The sequence below is a fragment of the Coenobita brevimanus genome, chromosome 27 (genome assembly GCF_032717465.1).
Source record: "Coenobita brevimanus isolate Jiangsu-jjx chromosome 27, ASM3271746v2, whole genome shotgun sequence".
Lineage (NCBI taxonomy): Eukaryota > Metazoa > Arthropoda > Malacostraca > Decapoda > Coenobitidae > Coenobita > Coenobita brevimanus.
The window spans coordinates 6,290,001-6,300,000 of NC_136980.1; the positions used below are offsets into that span (position 1 = coordinate 6,290,001).

At 44.9% G+C, this 10,000-nt stretch overlaps 1 protein-coding gene across 1 annotated transcript in view; it reads right to left on the reverse strand.

Moving 5' to 3' along the window:
* RhoBTB (Rho-related BTB domain containing) overlaps nt 1-10,000 on the reverse strand; it is a 61,118-nt gene that overhangs the window by 37,983 nt on the left and 13,135 nt on the right. The window lies entirely within an intron of this gene.

Sequence of the window (10,000 nt, forward strand, 5' to 3'; positions counted from 1 at the left end):
GCTACCACAGTTCCAAGGTCACCAATCTACCACAACCCCTACCACAACCACCGTTAACTAGTTCCCTGTTTGTAGTTGTCTTACCATTACTACTACTATTAATTCTACTGCCATACTCCTTCTAACCCGGACTAAAATTGTCAACTCTCCATCTTGCATGCATAAATATAACGAGAGGTTAAGTAAGAATATAGAGTCTTGGCACCGTCTTTTTATGCCACTACGCTGTGTGAAATAGCCTGCAAACACACACACACACACACACACACACACACACACACACACACACACACACACACACACACACACACACACACTTACAAGGTCACCAGCCTCTCATCACTTCCCTATGTTCCTCTCACCACCACAATACGCAATGCCTCACTCACACCACCACACCAGCTCACCACACTATCACACCAGTCTCTCACCGCCACCACACCGTATCAACAGCTGCACAGTTATTCACATGCACGGTCGTTGATACACTACACATACACATAGGAAAATACACAAGGCTGCATCAGACACAACACACCCACATCAGCAGTCATTCGCCACAACACACCACAGTCTACTCCACCCCACTCCATACCACACCAAACCGCACAACACCCCACCCCATCCCACCCCACCAAACCATCTCATCCCATCCCATCCCGTCCCACACCACACCGCATTAGCCTGTTACACCTACCACAGCACTTCCTTGTCTGTATCCCAGCATCTATTACGCAGTGCCACACCACGCCATACACTACCACGCCCACCACAGTTACCACACACCACCCAAGAGTAGATCCACCACACCACACCACACCACCAAACCAAACCCCACCTCACCACACCACACCACCACTCCACTACCACGCACCTCACCACACCACACCAAACCCAACCTTCCCCACCACACCACACACCTCACCACACTCCACCACACCTCTCTCTCGTCTGTACCCATTACGCAACCCGTCTCTCGCATCACCATCAGCCCAACCCTTCCCTTTTTTTGTCTTGCGTGTTTTTTATTGTTTTTACCTTCGTGTGACGCAAAGGACGACAGTGGGTGGGTGTGTTTTTGTTTTGATGTGAAGGTTCGGTGGTGTTGGTGGGAAATGTGGTGGTGGAGGTACTGGTAGTGATGATATATGATGATGATGATTGATTGGTGGTGGGTGGTGGTGATAGTGTTTACAAAGGATGGTGGTGATGATTATGGTGATGGTGGTTGTGGTGATATATGATGATGATGATGGTGGTGGTTGTGGCGATATATGATGATGATGGTGGTGGTGGTGGTGGTTGTGATGATGATGATGATGGTCTGTAAAAATGATTCTGATGATAATAATGAGGAAGAGGAGGATGGTGCAGGTGGTGGTGGTGATAGTGATGATAGCTGTAATGAGGATGAGGATGGTAATGATAATGATGATGATTTCTATTGTTATTATATCCACTTATTGCTACCAACACTTAAATACCACACTACCACACCACACAGCCCCGTAAACCCTCCCACCGCACCACCACACCACACAGCCCCATAAACCCTCCCACCACACCACCACACCACACAGCCACATAAACCCTCCCACCGCACCACCACACCACACAGCCAAACCGTCCCATCACACCACCACACCACACGGCCAAACCCTCGTACCACACCACACAGCCACACAGCAAAACCCTCCCACCACACCCACACCACAATAACTCCACTATTCCATTTAACACCAGGCGATTTTCTTGAGCTGAGAGAGAGAGAGAGAGAGAGAGAGAGAGAGAGAGAGAGAGAATAATACCACCTTGTACCTGTCATGGTCGGGATAACTCTTGTATTCTGTCACAGGCCAAACGAAACTTGTATTTAGCTGAAGTGAGTCATACCAGCCTGGCATACATACATACATACATACATACACACATACATACACATCAACACATACATAAATACATACATACATACATATTAACACATACATACATACATACCCACATGCACATATCAACACACGTACATATCGAAATACACATCAACACATAAACATACAGTACATACATACCTACATATTTACATACATACCCATACATACATACACAAACACACACATCACAACTACAGTACCACCACATTCACCACACCTACCACCACACTTAACATTATCACAAATTACCGCCACAATAACATCATCACATCAACACACAACCACATCTAACTCCACAGTAGAACACCACAGCACCACCACACTAATACCACAGTAGAACACCACAGCACCACCACACTAACACCACAGTAGAACACCACAGCACCACCACGCTAACACCACAGTAGAACACCACAGCACCACCACACTAACACCACAGTAGAACACCACATCGCCACAATAACACACCACATCACCACAGCAACACCACAGTCATCACAAGTACACACCACATCACCACAGCAACACCACAGTCAGCACAAGTACACACCACATCACCACAGTCAGCACAATAACACACCACAGTAACATCCTGCAGCACGAGATTGGGAGTTCAGTGTTCGTACCCCCAGTCAAGGTTACTGCGGAGAGAGAGAGAGAGGGGGGGGGGTTGTGTGTTAATTTCAGTGAGTTATAAATAGCTTGAATTGATAGATATAATGTGTTACTTTTACAAGGACGATAGACACACACACACACACACACACACACACACACACACACACACACACACAAAGTAGTGATCATGAACATTTGGCAACACTGTCAGTGTAAACTTCGGAAAGCGACTAAGAATGCATGTTTGATTGTATGCATGTGTGTGTGTGTATGTATGTGTGAAGTTTAAAATTTTTGTATATAAATTTGTGATTTTGTGTGTGTGTGTGTGTGTGTGTGTGTGTGTGTGTGTGTGTGTGTGTGTGTGTGTGTGTGTGTGTGTGTGTGTGTGTGTGTGTACACATAAATAACCGTGTTTACCGGTATGTGAGTTTTTACCTCCGTCCACGAAGTTGGAGATAATTATGTATTCATCTACGCGTGTCTGTCTGTTCAGACGATACCGTATCTCCAAAAGTTCTCAATGAATTCCAGTGAAATTTTGTGAAAGGGTGGGCCATGGGTCAAGAAAGAATTGATTAAATTTGGGACGGATCGAGATCTGCATCCGGACCGTGTCTCCACGGATCCAGATCCGGATCCTGTTTAATGGCAGTGACATTGGCGGAGGTATGCACTCTGTGAGTGCTTTATGGTTTCCAGTGTGCCAGTGTCCGTGAAGCACCCCTAACAGGATGCGGGGACAGGAGACAGACTACTACTACTACTACTACTAAATTTCCTTTTTTTCTTTACAGGTGAGTGTTGAAACTTAAAGCAGAGGAGTAAGACTGGCTGAATCGATTGAAAGGTACTGTATCACCTGTTTTTTTATACTTACAGGTAAATCTCTCTCTCTCTCTCTCTCTCTCTCTCTCTCTCTCTCTCTCTCTCTGCCACCAAGGGGAGTAGGCTGGTTATCTACCCTTAAATGCATTGGACTACCATGGCCTAGCCTCGGGGCCCTACACCTTGAAGGAAGTAAATGGGTTTGATTATTATTATTATTTTTTTATTTATTATTATTATTATTATTATTATTATTATTATCATAATGACAGGGATGTCATTTCTCCATGGTTGTTCAGTCTGTATATGGATGGGATAATAAATGAGATACAAGGTAGGGTAGTGGATGTTGGAATGGCCCTAAAGAGAGAGGGCAGTGTTTGGAAACTCCCTGTACTGTTGTTTGCAGATGATACTGTGTTGTTAAGTGAAGACGAAGGGGAGCTGCAAGGCTTGATGGATGAGTTTGGGAGAGTAAGAAACAGAATCTAAAAGTGAATGCAGGGAGGAGTAAAACTTTGGTTGTTGAGAAAAATGGAGTCAGTGAATGTACAGTGAGGCTGGATGAGGAGGAAATGGAAAATGTGAATGTGTTTAAGTACTTGGGTAGTGTGATGAGAAAGGTTGGAAGTTTAGAGGGTGAAGTGCTTGAAAGCGTACAACAGGGAAGAAAGGTTGCTGGTTCCTTGAAAGCAGTGATAAAGAACAGGGAAGTGAGCATGAAAGTGAAAAAGTCGCTGCATGACAGTATAATCGTGATACCAACTCTAACATATGGAAGTGAAGCTTGGACCTTGCTGGAAGGACACAAGTCAAGAGTGAGAGTAGTGGAAAAGAATTATTTGAGAGGAGCATGTGGAGTTACATGGAGAGAGAGACTGACAGATGAGGAAGTGAAGGAGCGCTGTGGTGAGGATGTGGATGTGATAGGAAGCGTTAGGAGAAATACATTGAGGTGGTTTGGCCATGTGGAGAGGATGAGTGAAAGACTAACGAGGAGAGTGCATGTAAGTGAGGTGGAGGGAGGGGGAGACAGATGATGATATGGATGGATGGAATGGAAAGGTTTATGAGAGAGGGGTGTGTGAGTTGGGGGGAGGGTAGAAATGACGGGACAGGACTACATGGAGGCGATTTGTTTATGGCCACCCTTTAAGGGATTAAGGCGTCTGACTGTGTATAGATTCCGTAGATAGATAGATTATTATTATTATTTATTATTATTATTATTATTATCATCATCATCATCATTATTATTATTACGATGATGATGATGATGATGATGATCATCATCATCATCATCATCATGGGGGCGATTTGTTTGTGGCCACCCCTTACCGAATGAAGGCGTCTGACTATGTATAGATTTATTATTATTATTATTATTATTATTATTATTATTTTATCATCAGCATCGTCATCATCATAAAAATAATTCCTTCCAAAATCCACACCATAAAATACCATAATTATGTAATACAGTGATATATAATGTTAATAATACCAACAATAACACTGGAATTTGAGAGAGAGAGAGAGAGAGAGAGAGAGAGAGAGAGAGAGAGAGAGAGAGAGAGAGAGAGAGAGGTGGGGGAGAAGGTACGGTGAGAAAGGTGACAGGAGAAAGAGGAAGAGATGGAAGAAGAAGAGGGAGGGGGGAAAGCAAGGAATGGAAGAGAGGAGGAGGAAAGTAAAGGAGGAAAGAAGGGAAAGAAAATGAAGGAAGGGAGGCTAAGAGAGAGGGAGGAAGGGAGGGGAAGAGAGAGAGAGGGCGGAAGGGAGGGGAGGTGAAGGGAAGGAAAGAGTGAGGAAGGAAAGGGAAGAGAGAGAGGGAGGAAGGGATTGGGGAAGGAGAGAGAGGGAGGGAGGGGGGGGGGAGGAATTGTGAAGCCATAAGGAACAAACTCACAAGGTCGCGGAGGCAGTGAGAGAGAGAGAGAGAGAGAGAGAGAGGTATGGTATAGATTGTCAGAGATATAAATATGTAAATAGATAGATAGACTGCCATAGATAGATATTGATAGATATGGGTATAGTGTGTGTATTTGTGTGTACTGGTATGTGTATGTATTCTCTCTCTCTCTCTCTCTTTCTGTGTGTGTGTGTGTGTGTGTGTGTGTGTGTGTGTGTGTGTGTGTGTGTGTGTGTGTGTGTGAGAGAGAGAGAGAGAGAGAGAGAGCTAGGTCACATTTCCCGCCTCCCCCCCCCTCCCCTCACCTGTCAATCCGTTTCCTCGCACGACACCTCTCAAAACACGACCACATATATAGGAACGACTACACGACTACAGGACGACTTTAATATTGACGACTACGCGACAGAACGATTCATTATCCACGACCAAAACGGCTCAGTAGTACGACAAAGTGGACGACCCCTTATCCACGACTAGACAGGACGACTACATACAGGAGAGACGACCACACGACTCAGTAAATACAAGACGACCCACAGACACGACTAGATGACTGAACGACCTGATATACACGACTCAGGAGGACGACCAGAGAGACGATACGCATATCTAGACTTCACGACCCAGTAGGCACGACCCTATGTACGACTTACAAGCACGACCAGCCGACTCAAAGCAACTAGATGATCGAACGCCTTTTAATGACGATTCAAAACGACCAGGTGAAGAAACGACTCCATAGACGCGATTCAGAAACACCTTGTACGACCAGACGACTTGTAAAAACGACTAGGCACGACCCAGGGGCATGTAGGACTCAATTGGCACGACCAGACTATTGGGAAGACACCAAAAACGACCTAAATACGACCATGGTGATTGGGCAGGACGACAGAAACGACCAGAAGATTGAAAGACGACCTGAACAACCTAAATACGACCACACGATTGAGAAAGACGACAAAAACGACCAAAACACGACCACACGATTGAGAAAGACGACAAAAACGACCTACAACGACAACACGATTAAAAGACGACAAAAACGACCAAAACCACGACCACACGATTGAGAAAGACGACAAAAACGACCTAAACACGACCACACAATTGAGAAAGACGACAAAAACGACCTAAAAGACGACCACACGATTGAGAAAGACGACAAAAACGACCTAAAAGACGACCACACGATTGAGAAAGACGACAAAAACGACCAGAAAATTGATAAGGAAGACAAAAACGACCTAAAATACGACCAGTCGATTGAGAAAGACAAGAACGACCTAGAGTAAGACGACGCTATATTAGTACGACCAGGTGATGTAGAGTTGCCACCAGACGAGGTAAACGACCATAACGACTCCAAAGACACGACCAGACGACCAAGAAGACGACCAGACGACGGTAGGCAGGTAAGGGGTAGGGTGATGGTGGTAGGGGCAGGAGTCGTTCAATACTCACTCTCTCTCTCTCTCTCTCTCCAATATGCGCACACACGCACATATCTAACTATATCCGGTATATAAAATTACACACACACACACACACACACACACACACACACACACACACACACACACACACACACACACACACAGAGGACATGTCTTCACTCAGAATAACTCAATAACATTCCTTTCTCTCTCTCTCTCTCTCTCTCTCTCTCTCTCTCTCTCTCTCTCTCACGTGAAGCACCAGAATAGCACTACCTTCAACACCTTTGTCACGCCCATCTCTCTCTCTCTCTCTCTCTCTCTCTCTCACACACACACACACACACACACACACACACACACACACACACACACACACACATGGCTTTATTTTATTCTTAAGCCAGACGAGTTTATTCAGCTTACGATTGACCTTTGCTAATTGAGGGGTTGATCATGGATGCGTCTGTGGTATTAGATATGTGTGGTGTGGTGTGGTGTGCTTTAGAATGGTCAGGTGAGGTTTGGTGTGATGAACTGTGTAAGTGGTGTGGTGTGGTGGGATGTAGTGTGGTGGGGTGGGGTGTGGTCAAGTGTGGTATGCTGTTGTGTAGTGTGGTATGGTGTGGTGGTGTGTAGTGTGGTATGGTTTGGTGCGGTGGTGTGTAGTGTGGTATGGTGTGGTTTGGTGCGGTGGTGTGTAGTGTGGTATGGTGTGGTTTGGTGCGGTGGTGTGTAGTGTGGTATGGTGTGGTGGTGTGTAGTGTGGTATGGTGTGGTGTGTAGTGTGGTATGGTGTGGTTTGGTGTGGTGGTGTGTTGTGTGGTATGGAGTGGTGTGGTTTGGTGTGGTGGTGTGTAGTGTGGTATGGTTTGGTGTGGTGGTGTGTAGTGTGGTTTGGTGTGGTGGTGTGTAGTGTGGTATGGTGTGGTGTGGTGATGTGTAGTGTGGTTTGGTGTGGTGGTGTGTAGTGTGGTATGGTGTGGTGTGGTATGGTGGTGTGTAGTGTGGTATGGTGTGGTGTGGTGTGTAGTGTGGTATGGTGTGGTGTGGTGTGGTGTAGTATGCTGTGGGGTAGGTTAGTCTATTGCATTGAACTACAGCATCAGAGCAGATTAGTGTAGTGCAGCATACTCTACACTGCTGCGGTATGATAAACTGCGATGCCCACTGGTATGCCTGGCTCTCCACCTCCACCACACCACCACCACATCCTCCTATCACAAACCCTCATCCCTACCACTTAGCACCATCCCCCCTCCCACTTCCTCACCCTATCCCCTAACCTGACTCTCCTCTTAACTCTGCACCCAACCTCCAATCGCTCACTCTCACATACCCATACCATCAATATCATCATCTTTTCAGTCACCCCTCACAACACCCCCACCCCTATACCCTATCCCTCATCCCTACTACTCACCCTTACCCCCCAGTCCCTCACCCTATCCTCCCTCTCACGTTCACCCCTCTCCCACCCCCACACTGTCTCCTCCTACCCTGCCTCTCTTCCCTCCACCCCTCCACTTCCCAGCGCCAATCCACCCTGCTGAACCCTGCACCAAGGTCATCTGTTACTGAGAGAGAGAGAGAGAGAGAGAGAGAGAGAGAGAGAGAGAGAGAGAGAGAGAGAGAGAGAGAGAGAGAGGGTAGGGTTGCCGTATTTAATTTTCTGTATGTGCTGGTGTGTGTACTTGTTTGGTGTGTGTGTGTGAACCAGTGTGTACCGGTTGTGTGTGTGTGTGTGTGTGTGTGTGTGTGTGTGTGTGTGTGTGTTTATAATGCTGTTTGTATTTATGTATGCATCGGTATGTAAATGAGTGTTCAATAATAATAATAATAATACCGGTAATAATAATAATAATAATAATAATAATAATAATAATAATAATAATAATTATCGTGAGCCCAACTAAGGTCATATCTTTCATTATTAGTGCTCCTTATCATCATTTATCATCGCAACATCAACAATCATCGTCACAGCTATCAATTTCAACACTGACAGGGAGCAGATCTCTCTCTCTCTCTCTCTCTCTCTCTCTCTCTCTCTCTCTTATTCTTGGGAATAATCAGGAAGTTAATTTGCCTTAGCCCGTCTCTCCCTGGAAACACACACACACACACACACACACACACACACACACACACACACACACACACAATCTCAACAGACATAATATTTTTAAACATGTATATTGCATAACATTTTTCTCTCAAATTTCCCTACATACGGAAAGCTTACATGGACAATTTCTAACGCACATACATATACTGTATACATACACACATACGTACATGCACACACGCTACATATACTACTTACATGAATTCCGTGTATACATAGGATGCATACATATACAGGTACATCACTTGTCTCCATCTGTTGAATATCGTGTACGTGGATACATACATACATGCACACATACATACATATATACATACATATATACATACATAGCCTAAATACATGCACATATACATACATAAGGGGGAGAGAGAGAGAGAGAGGTGGGGGAGAATCCAGTGAAGTGAGTAAGTTTGGCCATTTGATTATAACATTGGCCTGTTGACGTCATAGCCACAGTGGTCACCTGCCAAGAGAGAGAGAGAGAGAGAGAGAGAGAGAGAGAGAGAGAGAGAGAGAGAGACCTTAAAATTCATATTAAGTCCTGTTACGAGGCTGACTATTTACTAAGTCCACGAAATTCAAAAATGAGAGAGAGAGAGAGAGAGAGAGAGAGAGAGAGAGAGAGAGAGAGAGAGTTATACAACCTCTCATTAGCCACATCAACACACACACACACACACACACGGAACTGTCTCAATATTCCAGCCTTTATTTGGATTTATATCTCTCGACTTCTGGCCATTTTGTGTTTTTGTGACATTGAAGAGAAAAATTATATATAGAGTTGAAATGGATGGGGGTAGGACCATCAACCCTTTCAGCACGAGAGAGAGAGGGAGAGAGAGAGAGAGAGAGAGAGGGGAGCCATCAACCCCTGCAGTACGAGAGAGAGAGAGAGAGAGAGAGAGAGAGCTTCCTAATTCCTCTTCCTAAGTGATTTATTTTGCTTAACACCTCTCTGAAATTGAAAAAATATATAACGAGAGAGAGAGAGCTCCCTAACACCTCTTCCTAAGTGATTTATTTTGCTTAACACCTCTCTGAACTTGTAAAAAAAATAAAACATGTATATATCGTTTGTTAATGGGAAGAACTGAATGTTTTGCTGGTAGTATTTTCGTTGGGTATGGAATCTCCCTAA